The sequence below is a fragment of the Acipenser ruthenus genome, chromosome 48 (assembly GCF_902713425.1).
Source record: "Acipenser ruthenus chromosome 48, fAciRut3.2 maternal haplotype, whole genome shotgun sequence".
NCBI classification, from domain to species: domain Eukaryota; kingdom Metazoa; phylum Chordata; class Actinopteri; order Acipenseriformes; family Acipenseridae; genus Acipenser; species Acipenser ruthenus.
Genome location: NC_081236.1, coordinates 9,031,045 through 9,054,615, shown reverse-complemented (window position 1 = coordinate 9,054,615; position 23,571 = coordinate 9,031,045). Strand labels below are relative to the sequence as shown.

Sequence of the window (23,571 nt, the reverse complement as noted above, 5' to 3'; positions counted from 1 at the left end):
TGAACTCTTGACCAGAGGGTTGTGGGTTCAATCCTAGGTGGGGACACTACTGCACAAGGTGCTTTACCTAGATTGCTTCAGTAAAAACCCAACTGTATAAATGGGTAAGTGTATGTAAAACTAATGTGATATCTTATAACAATTGGAAGTTGCCCTGGATAAGGGTGTCTGTTAAGACATTAATAATATCTGATTTCTTTATTCATTCAATACATTTAGTTTATTAACCTGCTCTGTCACTCCACTGGGTAGTTATTCATATAATAAAAAGCATTTCATTCAAAGAGCTTTAGTTTTCTAACGCCTCTCAGGTTTTTCTTGTGGAATGGGACGCTTTTTAATCACAATAAGACACCTCAGGACATCTTTTCAAAGCTTTTACGCCAGTCTTTAATGAACTCCTATTTATTTTAAAGAGGTAAACCACCTGTTCATTTTACAAAACTAGAACCACACAGCTGAGTGATACACTGTATTTCAAGCCCTCTTCAGCGCTCTCAGTGTGTTTAGTTTTTCATGGTGTAACATTAACATGATGTCTTGTCCTTTTTTAAATCAATAGCAGTTAATTAAAGGCTGGAGGAAGCGCTTTGATAATGCGTCCCCTCGAGTCTCACAGAGCAGCGCACTCCTTGGCGTGTCTCATTGCTGGTGACTCTTCTGCTGCTGTGGACGCGGCTCTGTTGCCTGGTTTAGTTCGCAGCGCAGTCTGAGGAAGAGTCTAAATCTGTGCCGCTGGACAGCAGGGAGGAATACTGTCCTGGATAAAGAATAGGAGACAATAAGACAGTTTAAGAGAAACTAAATAAAAGCATGGGGTAGAAATAGCAGAGGTTACTGCCTGGAAGTTTACTCGTAAAGAATGACCTTTCTGAGACCCTGTGCTGTATTTACCAAAAACAAGTTCACACGCCCTGAACCTGCAAGACTAGCGAAGAGAAAGCTATGAAACTGCGAGCATGCCTGCGCCATTGTGGATCTGTTTGTGACAACGACGCTCAACTTGAATTAACCTGATATACTTCTAAAAAACATTATCAGGGGTATCGCGTTAGTGTTTGAACATCTCATTCGGAAGAAGAGGACGGGAAATATCAATATAATTACACGAAACACAGATTATATATCTGCGTGAAACTCGCTGCATCGACGCTGCTGCCGCCTGATAGAGAAAGGACTATACCAACTCCGGCATGGGGGAGGGGGTACCTGAATTCAAATTGTATTCACTGGGAAAAATATAGAGCTACAAACAGCTCGATTTTGATGTTAAAATTGAAAGTCATATTCATTTTTTATTAAAAGATCCGCGGTATCACAATTCCCTTTGCGGTTCATATTAGATGAATTGTTAAACCGCGCTGATCGGTTTGTATTTTGTGATTGGTATATTCCTCGTCCTGTGGGAGACAGACCCGTTCAGACACTGAGGGAGAGCAGAGAGGAGGTGAGAGAGTCTGCATGGAGCTCTACAATGTGTTTATAAACTACAGAGCGCTGTTATATTGTATTATTTTGAAAGGTCCGGGTTGTAGTGTGGTAGGAGCGCGTTGTTTTATCCGTTCAGACACTGAGGGAGAGCAGAGAGGAGGTGAGAGAGTCTGCATGGAGCTCTACAATGTGTTTATAAACTACAGAGCGCTGTTATATTGTATTATTTTGAAAGGTCCGGGTTGTAGTGTGGTAGGAGCGCGTTGTTTTATCCGTTCAGACACTGAGGGAGAGCAGAGAGGAGGTGAGAGAGTCTGCATGGAGCTCTACAATGTGTTTATAAACTACAGAGCGCTGTTATATTGTATTATTTTGAAAGGTCCGGGTTGTAGTGTGGTAGGAGCGCGTTGTTTTATCCGTTCAGACACTGAGGGAGAGCAGAGAGGAGGTGAGAGAGTCTGCATGGAGCTCTACAATGTGTTTATAAACTACAGAGCGCTGTTATATTGTATTATTTTGAAAGGTCCGGGTTGTAGTGTGGTAGGAGCGCGTTGTTTTATCCGTTCAGACACTGAGGGAGAGCAGAGAGGAGGTGAGAGAGTCTGCATGGAGCTCTACAATGTGTTTATAAACTACAGAGCGCTGTTATATTGTATTATTTTGAAAGGTCCGGGTTGTAGTGTGGTAGGAGCGCGTTGTTTTATCCGTTCAGACACTGAGGGAGAGCAGAGAGGAGGTGAGAGAGTCTGCATGGAGCTCTACAATGTGTTTATAAACTACAGAGCGCTGTTATATTGTATTATTTTGAAAGGTCCGGGTTGTGGTGTGGTAGGAGCGCGTTGTTTTATCCGTTCAGACACTGAGGGAGAGCAGAGAGGAGGTGAGAGAGTCTGCATGGAGCTCTACAATGTGTTTATAAACTACAGAGCGCTGTTATATTGTATTATTTTGAAAGGTCCGGGTTGTAGTGTGGTAGGAGCGCGTTGTTTTATCCGTTCAGACACTGAGGGAGAGCAGAGAGGAGGTGAGAGAGTCTGCATGGAGCTCTACAATGTGTTTATAAACTACAGAGCGCTGTTATATTGTATTATTTTGAAAGGTCCGGGTTGTAGTGTGGTAGGAGCGCGTTGTTTTATCCGTTCAGACACTGAGGGAGAGCAGAGAGGAGGTGAGAGAGTCTGCATGGAGCTCTACAATGTGTTTATAAACTACAGAGCGCTGTTATATTGTATTATTTTGAAAGGTCCGGGTTGTAGTGTGGTAGGAGCGCGTTGTTTTATCCGTTCAGACACTGAGGGAGAGCAGAGAGGAGGTGAGAGAGTCTGCATGGAGCTCTACAATGTGTTTATAAACTACAGAGCGCTGTTATATTGTATTATTTTGAAAGGTCCGGGTTGTAGTGTGGTAGGAGCGCGTTGTTTTATCCGTTCAGACACTGAGGGAGAGCAGAGAGGAGGTGAGAGAGTCTGCATGGAGCTCTACAATGTGTTTATAAACTACAGAGCGCTGTTATATTGTATTATTTTGAAAGGTCCGGGTTGTAGTGTGGTAGGAGCGCGTTGTTTTATCCGTTCAGACACTGAGGGAGAGCAGAGAGGAGGTGAGAGAGTCTGCATGGAGCTCTACAATGTGTTTATAAACTACAGAGCGCTGTTATATTGTATTATTTTGAAAGGTCCGGGTTGTAGTGTGGTAGGAGCGCGTTGTTTTATCCGTTCAGACACTGAGGGAGAGCAGAGAGGAGGTGAGAGAGTCTGCATGGAGCTCTACAATGTGTTTATAAACTACAGAGCGCTGTTATATTGTATTATTTTGAAAGGTCCGGGTTGTAGTGTGGTAGGAGCGCGTTGTTTTATCCGTTCAGACACTGAGGGAGAGCAGAGAGGAGGTGAGAGAGTCTGCATGGAGCTCTACAATGTGTTTATAAACTACAGAGCGCTGTTATATTGTATTATTTTGAAAGGTCCGGGTTGTAGTGTGGTAGGAGCGCGTTGTTTTATCCGTTCAGACACTGAGGGAGAGCAGAGAGGAGGTGAGAGAGTCTGCATGGAGCTCTACAATGTGTTTTTAAACTACAGAGCGCTGTTATATTGTATTATTTTGAAAGGTCCGGGTTGTAGTGTGGTAGGAGCGCGTTGTTTTATCCGTTCAGACACTGAGGGAGAGCAGAGAGGAGGTGAGAGAGTCTGCATGGAGCTCTACAATGTGTTTATAAACTACAGAGCGCTGTTATATTGTATTATTTTGAAAGGTCCGGGTTGTAGTGTGGTAGGAGCGCGTTGTTTTATCCGTTCAGACACTGAGGGAGAGCAGAGAGGAGGTGAGAGAGTCTGCATGGAGCTCTACAATGTGTTTTTAAACTACAGAGCGCTGTTATATTGTATTATTTTGAAAGGTCCGGGTTGTAGTGTGGTAGGAGCGCGTTGTTTTATCCGTTCAGACACTGAGGGAGAGCAGAGAGGAGGTGAGAGAGTCTGCATGGAGCTCTACAATGTGTTTATAAACTACAGAGCGCTGTTATATTGTATTATTTTGAAAGGTCCGGGTTGTAGTGTGGTAGGAGCGCGTTGTTTTATCCGTTCAGACACTGAGGGAGAGCAGAGAGGAGGTGAGAGAGTCTGCATGGAGCTCTACAATGTGTTTATAAACTACAGAGCGCTGTTATATTGTATTATTTTGAAAGGTCCGGGTTGTAGTGTGGTAGGAGCGCGTTGTTTTATCCGTTCAGACACTGAGGGAGAGCAGAGAGGAGGTGAGAGAGTCTGCATGGAGCTCTACAATGTGTTTATAAACTACAGAGCGCTGTTATATTGTATTATTTTGAAAGGTCCGGGTTGTAGTGTGGTAGGAGCGCGTTGTTTTATCCGTTCAGACACTGAGGGAGAGCAGAGAGGAGGTAAGAGAGTCTGCATGGAGCTCTACAATGTGTTTTTAAACTACAGAGCGCTGTTATATTGTATTATTTTGAAAGGTCCGGGTTGTAGTGTGGTAGGAGCGCGTTGTTTTATCCGTTCAGACACTGAGGGAGAGCAGAGAGGAGGTGAGAGAGTCTGCATGGAGCTCTACAATGTGTTTATAAACTACAGAGCGCTGTTATATTGTATTATTTTGAAAGGTCCGGGTTGTAGTGTGGTAGGAGCGCGTTGTTTTATCCGTTCAGACACTGAGGGAGAGCAGAGAGGAGGTGAGAGAGTCTGCATGGAGCTCTACAATGTGTTTATAAACTACAGAGCGCTGTTATATTGTATTATTTTGAAAGGTCCGGGTTGTAGTGTGGTAGGAGCGCGTTGTTTTATCCGTTCAGACACTGAGGGAGAGCAGAGAGGAGGTGAGAGAGTCTGCATGGAGCTCTACAATGTGTTTATAAACTACAGAGCGCTGTTATATTGTATTATTTTGAAAGGTCCGGGTTGTAGTGTGGTAGGAGCGCGTTGTTTTATCCGTTCAGACACTGAGGGAGAGCAGAGAGGAGGTGAGAGAGTCTGCATGGAGCTCTACAATGTGTTTATAAACTACAGAGCGCTGTTATATTGTATTATTTTGAAAGGTCCGGGTTGCAGTGTGGTAGGAGCGCGTTGTTTTATCCGTTCAGACACTGAGGGAGAGCAGAGAGGAGGTGAGAGAGTCTGCATGGAGCTCTACAATGTGTTTATAAACTACAGAGCGCTGTTATATTGTATTATTTTGAAAGGTCCGGGTTGTAGTGTGGTAGGAGCGCGTTGTTTTATCCGTTCAGACACTGAGGGAGAGCAGAGAGGAGGTGAGAGAGTCTGCATGGAGCTCTACAATGTGTTTATAAACTACAGAGCGCTGTTATATTGTATTATTTTGAAAGGTCCGGGTTGTAGTGTGGTAGGAGCGCGTTGTTTTATCCGTTCAGACACTGAGGGAGAGCAGAGAGGAGGTGAGAGAGTCTGCATGGAGCTCTACAATGTGTTTATAAACTACAGAGCGCTGTTATATTGTATTATTTTGAAAGGTCCGGGTTGTAGTGTGGTAGGAGCGCGTTGTTTTTGTGTGTGTGTGTGTGTGTTGTATTTGTGAAGCGGCGTGTCTGTGTCAGCGCGTTTGTTTTTATTCATATCTCTCAGTTGCAGTCTGCGTGCCGCGGGCTCAGTGCTGCACGAGTGGCGGGTTTCCCGCCATATTTGGTTGTTTTGAAAGCATCTCGCGGGTAAATGTTCTTTAGCAGTCTGTTTCTCGTGCGTGTTTTTTAATATTCGATTATGAGGTCATCACCAGCGCAGAACTCCAATCCCCACAATTCCGTGTAATAATAAAAAGGGGTGAGTAGCCCTCCAGATGAAACGTGATTGGATTAATTTTGAATGCGTGTTTGTTTTAAATCCACGACAACAATAAACTATTCTGATTGTCAAAACGTGTAATACACATATTAACGAACATAACAAATACGGGTTCAATACTGATATATAGACTATACTACAACTTATAAGAAAATAAGAGATCATTGCCACTCAGCTGTTTTAAGATACAAATCCCTGTTCAATTTGTATAAAAAGATAACACATTTTAACATAAACATTAAGTATAATTGCACATAAATATAAATAACATGATAAATGCACGATTAGTCACGTGTACAAAGGATGGATTTATTCATTTTATTTTAGTATTTGTTTACAAAGGGTGGTAAGGTTAAGTTACATTTGTAAACGCTGGTAAGTGTAAATATTACAATACAATGAATAAATGCATTATTTTGTTTGTGACTAATCATGCATTTACTGTTCTATTTATTCTTATGTGCAATTATATTTATGATCACGTGTGTTATCCACTGTGATGAAATGATAATGGATAATAACACAACACAGTATTATATTAATTAAGTTAACGGTATGTTAAAGTGTTATTATTTTTTTATTTGTTTAGCGTACATTATTAGCAAAATATTTGACACGTAAAATGTAGCTTTTAATAATGATTCTGAGATGTTTTTTTAAAAAACTTAAGTTTGCTATGTTTTACAATGTTATGGTAACAAGTATAAAACTAACACTGATCAGCCTCAGACAGATATACAGGGATTAGAGCGATTAAAGTTAAGATAGAAAATGTTAGATGGCATGAACAATCCCGTTTAATTTCAGAAATTCGCGCATATGCAGTATATATATACAATATCTACCTTTTTCACTGCCCACCAAGTTCCCATGACCCCGCCTCCTTGTTTCCTCAGGACTGGTTAATATGGGGATTCTTGCACGTGATTGACACTCGTATCTGTGTGTAATCGTCACCAGTGTAAGAACTCTAATACAAAAACGATTTTAATTGTACCGATAAATTACGGCTGTAAGGTTTTAAACGGTAAACTTGGATTAAAAATATTTGTTTAAAATGTATTATACTTTTAAACGCAACTTAACAGTAAAATATATTATCATTATTTTTGCATGTTTTCCACAAAGATACATTTCCTTTTCTATATGTATGCAGTGTTTGCTCCAGGACTTGCAGACTGAGGGTCAATGTGACCCCCTCTCAATTTTAGGGGGCTATTTTCTTCAGTGAGGGGGTCAATATGTTTGATTCAGAACCAACCACCATTTCTTATTTTTGTTTGTTTTAAATATGCCAGCAGAGTTTACTGACCTTTTGTTTCTGAAGAACAAAAAATAAAACTGTAAAGCTGTAGATACAACCAAGGTGTCTCTACAATACTCACTGTCACTGTTGGGGACAATATTGGGAAATGTGTCACAGTGATAAAAACATAAGAAAGTTTCCAAACGAGAGGAGGCCATTCAGCCCATCTTGCTCGTTTGGTTGTTAGTAGCTTATTGATCCCAGAATCTCATCAAGCAGCTTCTTGAAGGATCCCAGGGTGTCAGCTTCAGCAACATTACTGGGGAGTTGGTTCCAGACCCTTGCAATTCTCTGTGTAAAAAAGTCCCTGCTATTTTCTGTTCTGAATGCCCCTTTATCTAATCTTCATTTGTGACCCCTGGTCCTTGTTTCTTTTTTCAGGTCAAAGAAGTCCCCTGGGTCGACATTGTCAATACCTTTTAGGATTTTGAATGTTTGAATCAGATTGCCGCGTAGTCTTCTTTGTTCAAGACTGAATAGATTCAATTCTTTTAGCCTGTCTGCATACGACATGCCTTTTAAACCCGGGATAATTCTGGTTGCTCTTCTTTGCACTCTTTCTAGAGCAGCAATATCCTTTTTGTAACGAGGTGACCAGAACTGAACACAATATTCTAGGTGAGGTCTTACTAATGCATTGTAAAGTTTTAACATTACTTCCCTTGATTTAAATTCAACACTTCTCACAATATATCCGAGCATCTTGTTGGCCTTTTTTTTATAGCTTCCCCACATTGTCTAGATGAAGACATTTCTGAGTCAACATAAACTCCTAGGTCTTTTTCATAGTTCCCTTCAATTTCAGTATCTCCCATATGATATTTATAATGCACACTGGTTACCTCGCTCCATTTTGAGGTTTCTCCTCTAATCAGTACTTTCTGTTTTTTACATGTTAACCACTCCCTAATCCATGTGCATGCATTTCCTTGAATCCCTACTGCGTTCAGTTTGAGAATTAATCTTTTATGCGGGACTTTGTCAAAAGCTTTCTGGAAATCTAAATAGACCATGTCGTATGCTTTGCAGTTATCCATTTTCAATGTTGCATCCTCAAAAAAGTCAAGCAGGTTAGTTAGACACAATCTCCCTTTCCTAAAACCATGCTGACTGTCTCCCAGGATATTGTTACCATATAGGTAATTTTCCATTTTGGATCTTATTATAGTTTCCATAAGTTTACATATAATACAAGTCAGGCTTATTGGTCTGTAGTTACCTGGTTTGGTTTTGTCTCCCTTTTTGTGGATCGGTATTACGTTTGCTATTTTCCAGTCTGTCGGTACAACCCCTGTGTCAAGAGACTATTGCATGATCTTGGTTAGCGGTTTGTAAATGACTTCTTTCATTTCTTTGAGTACTATTGGGAGGATCTCATCTGGCTCAGGGGATTTGTTTATTTTAAGAGCTCCTAGGCCCTTTAACACTTCTGCCTCTGTTATGCTAAAGTTATTGGATAGGAACAGGTCGACATGTGGGGCATGTTGTCCGTGTCCTCCTTCGTAAAAACCTGTGAAAAGTAATCATTTAATATATTTGCTATTTTTTTTTTCTTCATCTATGATTTTGCCATTTGTGTCTCTTAGACATTTAACCTCCTCTTTGAATGTTCTCTTGCTGTTATAATATTGGAAAAACATTTTGGAATTGGTTTTAGCCCCCTTAGCAATATTGATTTCTATCTCTCCCTTGGCCTTTCTAACTTCCTTTTTGACTTGTGTTTGCAGTTCCAAGTACTCTTTCTGTGTGCTTTGTTTTTGGTCCCTTTTAAACGCTCTGTAAAGTGCCTTTTTTCGCTGAATATATTTTTTAATTGATCTATTAAGCCATTTTCGGCCATTTTGTTTTAGATTTAGATTTGTCTACTTTTGGGATGTAATTGTTTTGCGCATCTAGTACTACATTTTTAAAAAACAGCCATCCTTTTTCTGTGGATGTTTTCTCTATTTTACTCCAATCTACTTATGTTAGTCTCTGTTTAATACCTTCATAGTTTGCTTTTCTAAAATTGTAAACCTTAGCTTTAGTCATTACTTTTGGGGTTTTAAAAAATAGGAAGTTGAAATCCCCCATTAGTATGGCTTCTCCTTTTCTACACGCATTTCGAATGTCATTGTATAACAGATTATTTTGCTCAGCATCTGAATTTGGCGGTCTATAGCATGCTCCTATTATGCCCTGTGACAGGGAACCGGGTCGCTGGTTCCTGCGCAAGTGTGTGCCTTTAGAAAATCAGCTGCGACGCGCGGTTGGAGACACGTTGCCAAGCAACCCGTTGAGTGGCAGGCTCGTCCTGAGCTAAAGAGATTGGGTGGTCTGGATTGGCTGGGGGGCGTGCCTGCGGATGCTGCTCAGAGCTCAAAAAGCAGCTGCGCTACAGCTCGGGGCTGCTGCAAGGCCATTGATGTACAGACGGTCGCTGAGTGAGAGTGTTTACATCCAGGAGGGAAGCGTCCGCTCTGCGGGAACGACTACTACGGATATGTAACAGGGTGAAGTGTTACATGTGTGGGGAGTCACTGGAAAATACTGACAGACACAGAGCACTGGTGCTGATACGCCGCTCAGGTGCGCAGATTAAATGTTAACACCGAGCTGACACGAGGGTACCAGCGATGGTAGACCTAGTGTCACATTTAATAAAGCAATAAAAACAAAACAAAAAAAAAGGTGAAACTAAAAGTTTGCCACACAAAATGACGAGCGCTAGTCCCACTAAAAGGAACGTCCCGCTCCAGGAACCTACTACTCTACGGTAACCCTCTTTATACTGTTTTGGGATCCACCTCTCCTAAGCTGACCTACTTCTGTTGTGTTATTTCTGAAGTCCTGGCCTCCCAGCGACTCCGGGCCATTCTGACGGTCCTGGCTGGGCAGTCGCCTTCACAGGCCCTGTCTTTCAGTTAAAGGGCTCCGCAGTTAACGTGTCCCTCCTGGATGTAAACACTCTCACTCCGCACCCGTCTGTACAGCAATGGCCTTGCAGCAGCCCCGAGCTGTAGCGCAGCTGCTTTTTGAGCTCCGCGCAGCATCCCCAGGCACGCCCCCCAGCCAATCCAGACCACCCGATCACTTTAGCTCAGGACGAGCCTGCCACTCAACTGGTTGCTTAGCAACGCGTCTCCAACTGCGCGTCGCAGCTGATTTTCTACAGGCACACACTTGCGCAGGAACCAGCGACCCGGTTCCCCGTCACATGCCCTTTGAATTTTTGTCCATTATTCTGACCCGTATTGATTCTGCATTGTTTTCTTTGTCCTGATTTAACACCTGGGCTTCAAGACTATTTCTTATGTATAGCGCTACCCCTCCGCCTCTTCTGTCCTGCCTGTAATGTACCAGATCACATTAGAACAGGGGTTTCCAATCTTTTTAAGCTGCATACCCCTTTCCAAAAAATGTAGTCCATCACATGCCCCCATCTGAGAGAGTCATAATAAAATGAAAACAGAAAAAAGAGTTCTGTGCAATAACATGATACAACAAAACGCACAAACGCTAGCCTCAATCACTCAGAAATGACATTGGACTATTCCGTGATAGCAAATGGCAATCATGTATTTTTTATTGATAATAAAATTACAGAAAAAAAAGACAAAGTACACTATCCACGCATCTCTACAGCTGACCTCATTACGAGAACATATTGCTGGCATTTTTAAATTCTTGGTGACTAAAATGTACAGTACTGATGCTAATAAAACGCTTACCTAGTATCAGTGTGATGGATGTCCCTGCTTGTTACCACACAAATCACTGATGATGGCAGGGAAACTGGAGAGAGCTTCAGTCGCAAGACATTTTTGGCGTTTTTAATCTCTGAAGGTATTTTGTCTTGATCACCTTTGCTAGTAATGTTCTAGTACTGAGCCAACAATCCATATTTTTTCACTGGATTGAAAGCTAAAAACTCTTAACTCTCACACCAGATGTAACTGCTTGTCAAATTGGACCGCATGGCAATACTTTGGTTTCTGATTGGCCATAAATTGTACAAGTTGCAGTACAATCTTATATACAGTAAATTAGTTAAACACTAGGCATTTAGTTTTTATTTAAATATTTTTTTTTTATTCCAAAGACAGACTGCAGTAACCGCCCAACTGTTTATATGACATTTAAACAACAGGGCTTATTTAAAACATACATATTTAATATGTAGTCATGTGTGCACTGAACGCTCTGTCACAGCACATCAGTCTGGTGTTAGTGTGGATTACATGACAAAAGTTTGCAACAGATTGGCAAGTGGTACTAAATCAAATGAAATAAAATGCATTGTCCGCCATTCAAACCCCAGTTTAGAAGAAACCACATTACCAACAGATACAGTTTAATAGTAGTGTTTAAATGCCATGGTCCTGACTGGTAAATTCGTACCTTCCAGCTGCCCCTTTATTTTGACAATTTCCATATCAAAAATGGCATTTTTTTCTTGACGTTTTTCATTCTTGGCCCCCAAGTAAATATTTGACAGTTTTCAAAACAATTTGCTTTATTTTACAACAGACGTTGATGTTAATATGATAACCTTGTATATCTGCTTCAGGTACTGTATTTAATTTTTTTTCAAGGTTAAACGATGTCCCATGTTACACAGAACTCTAAAAATAAAATGTCAAATATACAATATGTATTTCGTTGGTGCTTACGCTGTTTTATTTGTCCATATTGTATTGTGTGTGTTCAACAGGACATCTGCAATTACAGAACAACTTATAATTATTCAAGTGGGTTGAAACGAGCAACTGTGAAAGAGGGGGACGCTGGGAAATGAAATCTTTATTTTATTGTGTGTGTTCAAATGGACATCTGTAATTGCAGAACAACTCACTATTCAAGAAAGCTGAACCGAGCAGCTGTGAAACAGAGGGACGCTGGGAAATGAAATCTTTATTTTATTGTGTGTGTTCGACTGGACATCTGTAATTACAGAACAACTCACTATTCAAGAAAGCTGAACCGAGCAGCTGTGAAACAGAGGGACGCTGGGAAATGAAATCTTTATTTTTTCATGTTAATGCGCAAGCGCCGCTGTGAAGGTGAGGGACGCTTGGAACTAGTATTGTATCAGACAACAGCTTTGATTTTTAATGAAAAAAAAGTTTTTTGGTTCTGGACATATTTAGTTTCCAGCCAACAATATAGGAGTGAATGCAACTAAAAATTGAATCTTGTGTGCTGTGTTTAAGTTTAATTTAAATATTGACTTTTTATGGAGCTTATGGAGAATGGTTTGTTGTAAAATCGACTGTGAATGTTTGTTTTTTTATGCTATTAAAATAGATTACATTTTAGTGCTAACTTACAGTCCTCCTTTATGCTTTTATGTTTATGGTACGCGCTTTGAGTAACAGAGAGGTTAAAATATGACTTGAAATATAGGAAGTAAAATATAAAATTAGTGAAACTAAATGTATGGCCGTTTAAACGGTTAAAAGACCAGATTAACAATGGGTTTAAATGTGTAGTCAAACATAGATTTACAGCCCTAATTTAAAACGTATACATTCTAAAGAAGTGGTTAAATGTTGAATAATATGCCAGACGTATAGCATGACAAATTTCACCAAATGCATATATTAATGTATTCATTTTAGTTATTTATCATCATATACAGTACTAGTTTGTCGCGTATTTGACTGCTGTGGTGCCACAGTAAGGGCTTCTATTATAAAAAGGAAGGGGTTTGACAGTTGCCTCCAAGTAGCTTTTCTAATTGGTGCAACAGAAAGATTGACACCGAGGCGGGTTTTATTCTCTGTTGATCTGGCGCTTCATTGGTGCTCTGCTCATGCTGTAGTAGGCATGGTACTCTTGTCAGCAATGCCATCTTTGAACATCCGGGAAAACAAATTGATTTCAGAGTTCAGATCTTCTTGATCGATACTGTAAGTGGTGGAAACAGCGCCAACACTTTCATCTGATGGGCTCTCAGAAGAGAGAACGTCTGCAAGGGACTTGAAAATGAACAGGTCATTCTCGGAAAAGCGGTCTTCTACCTCCTCAATAAGGGTATCCAGAGGGCTGTACAGTATTTCAGTCCTGTAGTAGTCCTCGGGCTTTTCAAAAGAGGACTTTACCTCTCCTCCAAGTTTTGTGGGAGTAACCCGTTTGCGTGGCACACAAGGGCCAGAATAACCGTTTTTCTGGCACAGTTCATTGACGTGATTAAAGGTTTGGGATGCAAAATCATCACTTCTCATTTCCTTTAGTACAGACACTGTGGATTTAGCCATCGCCATTGCTGTTTGATATGTAAAGTCTTTTGATTGAAGAAATTTGGACAGGTGGTTTGTTTGCATTAGCACTCTCCGCATAAAAAACATGCAGTACAGAAAGTTGAAGTCTTGCACATTTCTGAGAAGTGCATAAGCTTCAGTTCCAGCTTTTGAACCCCCATGTGCAATTTCGTTCAGAGCTTGAACCATTTCATCAAAATTTTCCAATACAGCTCTGATAGCCTCAACTCGATAGTTCCAACGAGTGTCGCTGAGTGATTTAAGAGTAGCTGGCCCCGCAGAATACGTTTTTTGTGACGTAATTTTTTTCAACCACAGCATGTCTCTTTGAGCTTACTTCAATGAAATTTCGTAGAGCCTGGAGAATTCCGTAAGCATTTCGGACAACTGGAATGCAGGAAACCATGTCCACTACGCACAGATTTAATATATGAGCATAACAGTGAACTAACAGTAAGCTAGAGGATTTTCGCAAAGTATCCGTGTGGCCACACCTTTGTAGGGTCCTCTCATGTTGGCGGCTCCATCATAACATTGACCTCTTAGAGCTGAAATATCAAGTCCCAAGGCTGATAATGTACTCTTGATCAGTGTGGCAAGTGAAGCCCTGTCCGTCTGCAGCGTTCTGTAGAAGCCAATAAACCGCTCCTGTACTTCAAATGACTGGTTTACGTAACGCACCATGAGAGCAACTTGCTCGTGTCTTGACAGATCCAGTGTTTCGTCTGCAATGATGGAAAACACTTCAACACTGAATCTATTACTTGTGAAGCCATGAGTTTGATTATTTCATTCTGACACAAGCTGTGTAGGTAGGTGTAGTATTTCTCTCGGTTAACCATAAATCGTTGAATCAGTTCGTTGTCTGTGCTACACAGTTTCATCAATTCCCGCAAATGGCCTTGATTTGTGGAATCCATTCCCTCTTCGTGTCCCCTCAAAGGTATACCCTGGCAAGTGCAAAATAAAGTACTCTCTATTACAGTTTCTAAATATGCTCTGTTGTCCGCCACTCTTTTTTTCTTTTGACTATCAAGCTGGGACGCAACACTCCCTGTTTTACAGGATTGCAGCCTACCCTTCCATTTAGCAATGGCTTCTAGATGAGCTTCACACTTTGAATGTTCCCGAAATCTTTCATTTGCTTTCTTCCATGTTTACTCAACCAGTAACTCAATGCCAGGTCACTGTTTGGCCCATTGCCAAATGCTCAGCAGCAAAAGCAGAAAGCTCTGTCATCACGTACACTGTATTCAAGCCATTTATACTCATTGTACCACACTTGCCTGAATTTTCTGGTTTTGATCCCACAGGCACTGGCTGGAAAATCAATTACTGGCTGATACGGACCTTCTTCGATATATTCCAAAGCTGCGTCCGGTCCAAGGCAAGGGTCTCCTATCGACAGACTCGACAGCTGCACCCGCACTAACCAGAGCGTTTGAAATGGTATCGTCACTCTCGCTGCTGCTAACATTCTGAACTACAGAAGAGTCAGGTTCAGTTTCTGTTGATGTCTCTGGCGTTGGTGGTTTAGATGTTTTTTGTTGTTGAAAAACTCCAAACGTAGCTGTCTTTTTGCCATTTTAAGATATTTTCGACTGCCGCGCTGACTGAAAAAGTGTCTCTCACGAGAACAAGTATAACGGTGAACGGTCAGACACTCGTTCTCGCGAGAACAAATATAACGGTGTGGTTATGTTATTAAGGTTTGAAAGTTTGAAATAAACTACTGCGCACTCACACATTCTCTACCCACTTACGAAAAACATTAGAACAAATACTGTGTGTGTGTGTATATATATATATATATAATATAAAATAAAAAATATATTAAATAATAAAACCTGGCAGAAATCTGGAAATCTGGGGGGGCACGTGACCAGGCATGCCCCCGCTACCCGTCACCACTGCTTTCAAATACTGTTCCACGAAAAAAGTTAAGCAGGTACGTCATGTATTTTAAAGTTCCCTAACAATCCAGTTAACCCACACATTTTAACATCCATGTAACTGCTGTAAGTTACTTTTGTACATGTCCAACTACTAAAACACAGAAATACCTGTAAATGAAAGTAACTTTAATTTCTTACCGATAGGCCTACTGTATTACTGTGATAAAAAAAAAAAACAAGCATGTAGTTATATTGTCATCTCAAAACATGTTAGATGTAAAATAATGTGATATCTTGTAACAATTGTAAGTCCCCCTAGATAAGGGCATTTGCTAAGAAATAAAAAATAATAATAATTAATAATAATAATGTACACAAAGCCAGAAAAAATATATAGATCAGCTATGTGTTATCATTTAACATGATAAAACACATAAGAACGATTAAACAAACATCCATTTAAAAATAATAAACTGCTATTACACTATGTAACACAATTTTTGTTCCTGGGTAGTAAGTGTTATTTCCTAATTGCTTATGCCTCAAAAGTATAGAAAATGGCTATTATTCCCCACAAACTTTGCTTTTGTGACCAGGACAGTGATATTTTGAAATTTACCTATTTCCAATGAGAAAACGGGCGAATTTGTGTCTTTTCGTTCACATAAAGTCAGAAAAAAACAACAAATTAACATGTATTTATACTAAAGTAATACAAAAATGACTACAAAAGATTTAGAAGTGAGTAGTTTTTCGAGATTTACGATTATACTGTAAATCACTTTCACGAATCAGCCCCCAAATGTAGTCTCCCATCATGTTCTCGTTATACTGTCCTTGGTAGCGGCGTTCAAAGTCCAGTATATCCTGGTGGAAGCGCTCGCCTTGCTCCTCCGAGTACGCTCCCATGTTCTCCTTGAATTTATCAAGATGAGCATCAAGGATATGGACTTTGAGGGACATCCTACAGCCCATTGTGCTGTAGTTCTTCACCAGAGTCTCAACCAGCTCCACATAGTTTTCGGCCTTGTGATTGCCCAGGAAGCCCCGAACCACTGCGACAAAGCTGTTCCAAGCCGCTTTCTCCTTACTAGTGAGCTTCTTGGGGAATTCATTGCACTCCAGGATCTTCTTTATCTGTGGTCTGACGAAGACCCCGGCTTTGACCTTTGCCTCAGACAGCTTAGGGAAGAATTCTTTGAGGTACTTGAAGGCTGCCGACTCCTTATCTAGAGCTCTGACAAATTGTTTCATAAGGCCCAATTTGATGTGCAGTGGTGGCATCAGCACCTTCCGGGGGTCCACCAGTGGCTCCTACTTGACGTTGTTCCTCCCCACAGAGAACTCGGTCCGCTGTGGCCAGTCCCGCCTGTGGTAGTGCGCCTTGGTGTCCCTGCTGTCCCAAAGGCAAAGATAGCAGGGAAACTTGGTAAAACCGCCTTGGAGACCCATCAGGAATGCCACCATTTTGAAGTCTCCTATGACCTTGATACCATCTCAGAAAAATGCAGATATCTATCCACTTAGGCAGCTGGAACTAAACTGAACTGGTGGGCTTAAGGCCCCTGTATTTATACTACTATTTATATTACTGGAAAGTTCTAGAAAGTTCTAGAAGTTACTCCAAGTTTACTCAGCACTGAATCGATCTGGAATGTTCTGGAAAATAGGTAAATTTCAAAATATCACTGTCCTGGTCACAAAAGCAAAGTTTGTGGGGAATAATAGCCATTTTCTATACTTTTGAGGCATAAGCAATTAGGAAATAACACTTACTACCCAGGAACCAAAAAAAAAAAAAAAAAATTGTTACACGGTGTTATTATGTTTCAGTTTTGTATTCATAAAAAGCCATTACAGGAGCAGCGTATCAGCAGTCTGTCATTAGGGTGAGTTACCAGAGCGTGATGTTTTTATTTATTGTATTTATTGTATTTATTGTATTTATTTATTGTATTTATTGTATTTATTTATTGTATTTATTGTATTTATTTATTTTTTACGTTGATGTTTAAATGTTATTTGCTTATTTAGGGTTTCTTTGCTTAGAAAATATTAACTAGGGCTGTCAGTATACATCAGAATTTAATATGAAGAGTGTGTGTGTGTGTGTGTAGATATGGTTTAAACATTTAAACGCTGACACCTGCATAGCATTTAAACATTCATAAATGTACCAAAAGCACATCCCTAATACCGACCCAGTTTACACCAATCCACTCAATGTTTTATTTTATTTTACTGCAATTATGCTAAGCATGATTTGAAGAGAAGTCTTAGGCGGTGTTTACATGCAAGTTTTAATCGTGTTACTATAGTGCATTCATGACGTGTCACGTGCAAATGAAGCATGATTGTGCTCGTTCCAAAAGTGCACCGCAAAAAAAGTGTGCGACTTAAGTGTCATTATACTTTGGTAAAGCACGGTAAAGTGCACGGTAATTGGCCTAATTAGTCCCATAGCAACAAACTCCACAGTCGTGCAAAATACTTAACGATAGACTTTCATGAAATAACACGATACCTCCTCCACTTCATCTATGTAAAAGAACGCTCTTCTCTGGGATACTGTCTTTCTGTCCTCTGTAGCGTAAGTAAGATTTTCCTTATCCCAGTCTTAATAATACAAATCAGTTAAATATCCATCCATCCATTATTATCAATCCGCTTCTCCTGGTGAGGGTCTGGCTAAATGATATATAAATTGTATATAGAGATGTTGATTTATTTATTTCTTAGCAGACACCCTTATCCAGGGCGACTTACAACTTTTACAAGATATCACATTATTTCACATTATACATCTATGACTATTTTTTTTACATGCAATTACCCATTTATACAGTTGGGTTTTTACTGGAGCAATCTTGGTAAAGCACCTTGCTCAAGGGTACAGCAGCAGTGTCCCCCACCTGGGATTGAACCCACAACCCTCCGGTCAAGAGTCCAGAGCCTTAACCACTACTCCACACTGCTGCAATTATACCAATACAATGATGTCAGCATGAGAACTACTAGATCATTATTACCAGCATTATTATCATAATAATAATACTACGAATAATGTAGCTTTTTTTCCCCGCAGGATGTTTCAAGCTTCCACCCTTTCTGACAGCACGCAACACCAGATTGACCAATTGTGAATTGTTTCACAGTCTCTGTTTTACATGTGAATCCTAAGAATAATTTCTGGAAAATAATAACATAATGGAAATCTAATAGCAGTGTTATTAATATGCAAGAAAATAAACTGGATTGGTGGAGTGCATGGGGAAAGATAAAAGGATAATTTCTGCCATCTACTGGTCACTTTGATTAACTGATTCAAATATTTAAAAGAAAAAGCCATATTTGATTGCAAACTGCTTTTCTTACCTTCTTTAATATGCTTGAAATCATTTTAAAATACACTTTCAATTAAGTACATCTTTGTTGCCTTTACTAGTTTTATTCTTCTAGTTTAATTTAAAACACTGAGGGAGACCCAGTTTTTTTTTTAGTTTTTTTTTTTTTGTATTGCTACATGAAAGAAACACATTTTTATAGGGAACAAGTTTTTTTTTAAAATTAATTATTTTTTTAAATACAGGATATCTGTGGTACTACACTTGGTGAAAATAAACACCAGTTTATAAGCCTTGCTTTCAGATAGTGTTGCACTTCCTTGGTCACCTGGGGGGTGAAATTGTCCCCTCCCCTTGAACGGCTTCTTTCACAGTAACTTAAACTGTGTTCTTGTAATCTCATAGTACTGTATACATCTGTGTAAGGGAACCAAAGCAAATACATGAATTACAAAAACAAATCCCTGTTCAACGTAGACGTGATCTACCAAACTAATGTTATCAATCTCAATTGATTATATATTCAAATTTACTCAGAAATGGGGCGATGATCAAATTCTTTGCATTTGAGGCAACTCCTTTGAGTTACACATTTCAACAAACAAAATACATTTCTTTCACACTAAAACAGGAAGTTATATTCTGTTACTAGAACAGTTTATCAAAAACTTGATAGCATTAACTACAGTTAATTTCTCGAGTCATACAATATTTGATATGTTGAATACTTATCGTTTTTCAACAAAGTAGTCAATCTTCTTTGGTGATGAATCTCTCTCTGGATCTGAAGTTCCAATGAATGAAGACTATACTTTGCTTGAAGTATGCATTATATTGCATCGGCTCGCAATAAACAAATAGTTCTTTTCAAATGGAGATCAACTTGTTGATTTTCCAATAGTCTTGCAGCATTATCTTTGACTTGTCAGGAGTTTTCCCACTGGAAACAGTAGTATTGACCAGACGCAACTCGGTTCAGAGAATGTGTTGCAATTGAAAAGTTATGTAGTTCGTAGAAGTGTTCTTCTCGTTGCAATTCTTGTGGACGGCTAGTACATGACCTTAGGCCCAGCTGCTGGCTATGCTTCCGTTCGTTTCGTGCAGCGACGTGGAAACCAGGACCCGCTTTCAGATCAAGGCAGTGTCCCATTTACTGTTTCAGTCTCTCACAGAGCAAAGTGCTATTCTCCCATTATTCCAGCATACTTTCCCATTAAAAAACTAAATGTTACAAAGTATTTTGTCCTCATCATTCATCTTTGTGGTTGTTTGGTTGATGGTATCAAAGCAATTGAAGGAAATGTTTTCTTGAACCTGAAGGTTCTTACTTAATTTCATTTTCTGCTTTCAGGACTGCCTTATCTTGGTGAAAGCCAAGGATCAAAGATGGAGTCTGTTTACATTAAACAGGAGAAGGTTCTGGAATTGGTACCTGTCCGCATTAAACAGGAGATGCCTGAAGTGGAGCCTGTCCACATTAAAGAAGAGACTGAACTGGAGCCTGTCCACATTAAAGAAGAAGAGACTGAACTGGAGCCTGTCCGCATTAAAGAAGAGACTGAACTGGAGCCTGTCCACATTAAAGAAGAGACTGAACTGGAGCCTGTCCACATTAATGAAGAAGAGACTGAACTGGAGCCTGTCCACATTGAAGAAGAAGAGACTGAACTGGAGCCTGTCCACATTAAAGAAGAGACTGAACTGGAGCCTGTCCACATTAAAGAAGAGACTGAACTGGAGCCTGTCCACATGAAAGAAGAGACTGAACTGGAGCCTGTCCACATGAAAGAAGAGACTGAACTGGAGCCTGTCCACATGAAAGAAGAGACTGAACTGGAGCCTGTCCACATTAAAGAAGAGACTGAACTGGAGCCTGTCCACATTAAAGAAGAGACTGAACTGGAGCCTGTCCACATGAAAGAAGAGACTGAACTGGAGCCTGTCCACATGAAAGAAGAGACGGAACTGGAGCCTGTCCACATTAAAGAAGAGACTGAACTGGAGCCTGTTCACATTAAAGAAGAAGAGACTGAACTGGAGCCTGTCCACATTAAAGAAGAGACTGAACTGGAGCCTGTCCACATTAAAGAAGAGACTGAACTGGAGCCTGTTCACATTAAAGAAGAAGAGACTGAACTGGAGCCTGTCCACATTAAAGAAGAGACTGAACTGGAGCCTGTCCACATTAAAGAAAAAGAGACTGAACTGGAGCCTGTCCACATTAAAGAAGAGACTGAACTGGAGCCTGTCCACATTAAAGAAGAGACTGAACTGGAGCCTGTCCTTATTAATGAGGAGGCTGGAGAGAAACGATATCAATGTACTGACTGTGGGAAGAGTTTCAGTCGTTTAGGAAGCCTAAAAGCACACCAGCGAATTCACACAGGAGAAAAGCTGCATCACTGTGCTGACTGTGGGGAGAGTTTCAGTCGGTTTGGAAACCTAAAAATACATCGGCGAATTCACACTGGAGAGAAGCCGTATAATTGCTCTGATTGTGGGGAGAGTTTTAGTTGGTTAGGAAGCCTAAAAACACACCAGCAAATTCATACAGGAGAGAAACCACATCACTGCTCTGAGTGTGGGAAGAGTTTCAGTTGGTTAGGAAGCCTAAAAACACACCAGCGAATTCACACTGGAGAGAAGCTGTATCAGTGCTCTGACTGTGGGGAGAGTTTCAGTTGGTTAGAAAGCCTAAAAACACACCAGCAAATTCATACAGGAGAGAAACCACATCACTGTGCTGAGTGTGGGAAGAGTTTCACAGCATTACAAGGTCTAAAAAGACACCAGCGAATTCACACTGGAGAGAAGCCATATTACTGTTCTGACCGTGGAGAGAGATTCAGTCGGTCAGGAACACTAAAAATACACCAGCGAATTCACACTGGAGAGAAGCCATATCGCTGTTCTGGCTGTGGGGAGAGTTTCAGTGCGTTAGGAACACTAAAATCCCACCAGCAAATTCACACTGGAGAGAAGCCGTATCACTGTTCTGACTGTGGGGAGAGTTTCAGTCGGTTAGGAAGCCTAAAAACACACCAGCGAATTCATACAGGAGAGAAACCATATCACTGTTCTGAATGTGGGAAGAGTTTCAGACAGTCAGGATACCTAAAAACACACCAGCGAATTCACACTGGAGAAAAGCCGTATCACTGTGCTGACTGTGAGAAGAGCTTCCGTCAGTTAGGACACCTAAAAACACACCAGCGACTTCATGCAGGAGAAAATTCATATAACTGTACTGAGTGTGGGGAGAGTTTCAGTCAGTTAGGAACACTAAAAACACACCAGCAAATTCACACTGGAGAGAAGCCATATCACTGATCTGACTGTGGGGAGAGTTTCAGTCAGTTAGGAAGCTTACAAAAACACCAGCTAATTCACACTGGAGAGAAGCTGCATCACTGTACGGAGTGTGGGAAGAGTTTTAGATGGTTACAAAGTCTTAGCCGGCACCAGAGAACTCGCACATTAGAATAGCCATTCAACTGTACAAAATGTGGCAAGACATTTGCTTACTCCAGGGAAGTGAATTAGCATAAATGCAAGTGTCACAGGGAGCCCTGTAACTGGTTTGTGGAGTGTGTGTGTGCGCTTCGGAGAAATCCACTGCGATGCGCAGCATGAGACGCATTGCTAAGCAACCAGCTGAACGGTAGGCTCGCCCGGACCTGTGCGGATCGGGAGGTCCGGTTTGGCCCGGGGGTGCTGCACAGAGCTCAAAAAGCGGCTGCGCCAGAGCTTGGAAACATGCCATTGACACATGGAGTAGTGTTAAAGTGGTACATCATGGTACGTGTAACAAAACGTGACCCATGAAAGGTCAGAACGTGGTATGCTGTCATGTTGCAAGTGGTACGTAGTCAGATTTTGGTATAGGTGCAATCAATTGAGATCTGATGGGTGTGTTGTCAAAATGAGGTACATACCATTCATTTTACTGTTTTTTGCAAACAAACTGGAAACTCAGTTTCTCTAAAAAGAAAAAAACAATTCGAGAAGTCCACCACAAAGTTGCACGAGTAAAAAAAAAATTATAAGACCCAATGTATTGCATATGATAAATAATATTCACATACCTTTATGATGGTGCAAAAATACAATAAATTACATAAACACAATGTAAGACTGGAAAATATGATACATTCTATTTAAAAATGTAAAAACGAAAACAGCATAACGTACCAGATTTTAATGGGTGCTTCCCTACTTCGCAGAAGTTGTTTAGGCATGCGTAAGCAAGCGCAGTGCGCTGAGTACCACTTTAACATGTACCTGAAAACAACGCGACACCGGTAAGAAATTAGTTACTTTCACCACTGACTATAGCATTTACTTTGACTTCAATTCAGGTAAAATGTGCAAATCTGATTTAGACATTGCCGGAACTGTATATATGCTGTGTTATTAAATAGAACATTTAGTATTATTTGTTTTGCAAAACAGAAGTGTTGTGTTTCACTTTTATTGCATTTGGACTTTTAGTAAGTCTGTAATGCAATGATGCATGTGTTTCAGGTCATTTTATTTCATATAATGTATTTTTAACTTTTCTCTTTTACACGAAAAAAAAATATTATAATGATGTATTTCCCCTTTTCTGTAGTTTCTCAATGGAATAAAAAATGATAAGTGTGAACAACATATTGTTAATGTGTTTTTCCTGCATCCGTAATACATCATTTTCATTTTGGTGAATTAAGGGGTATTGTTGGTTTGTCATTCTTTTTTTTGCTATCAGTCCTTTTGTCATATCAGTCTGATATATCTGCCTGTTTGACAGGGAGAGCAATTTGAGACTTTAATGCCTAGTTTTACATTGAATTTACCGGGTGAATTAATTAATGTTGCTTGCTAATAGTTATGGCGTGTGTTGGGAACGAGTGGAGATTTGGAGCAAAGCACAGAATATTTAATTACACCACAACTTTCTGATATGAATTAAGAAGCTCAAAGTGTGATTATAATTTAGATGATTTATTATTTTTTAAGTATTTTTTTTTTTGTTTTCAGTAAACTCACAATTATTATTATTATTAT

General features: G+C 40.2%; 1 pseudogene; it reads left to right on the top strand.

The window, feature by feature from the left end:
• The first annotated feature begins 584 nt into the window (after positions 1–584).
• On the top strand, positions 585–22,252 carry LOC131721142 (zinc finger protein 345-like; annotated as a pseudogene).
• The last annotated feature ends 1,319 nt before the right edge of the window (positions 22,253–23,571 follow it).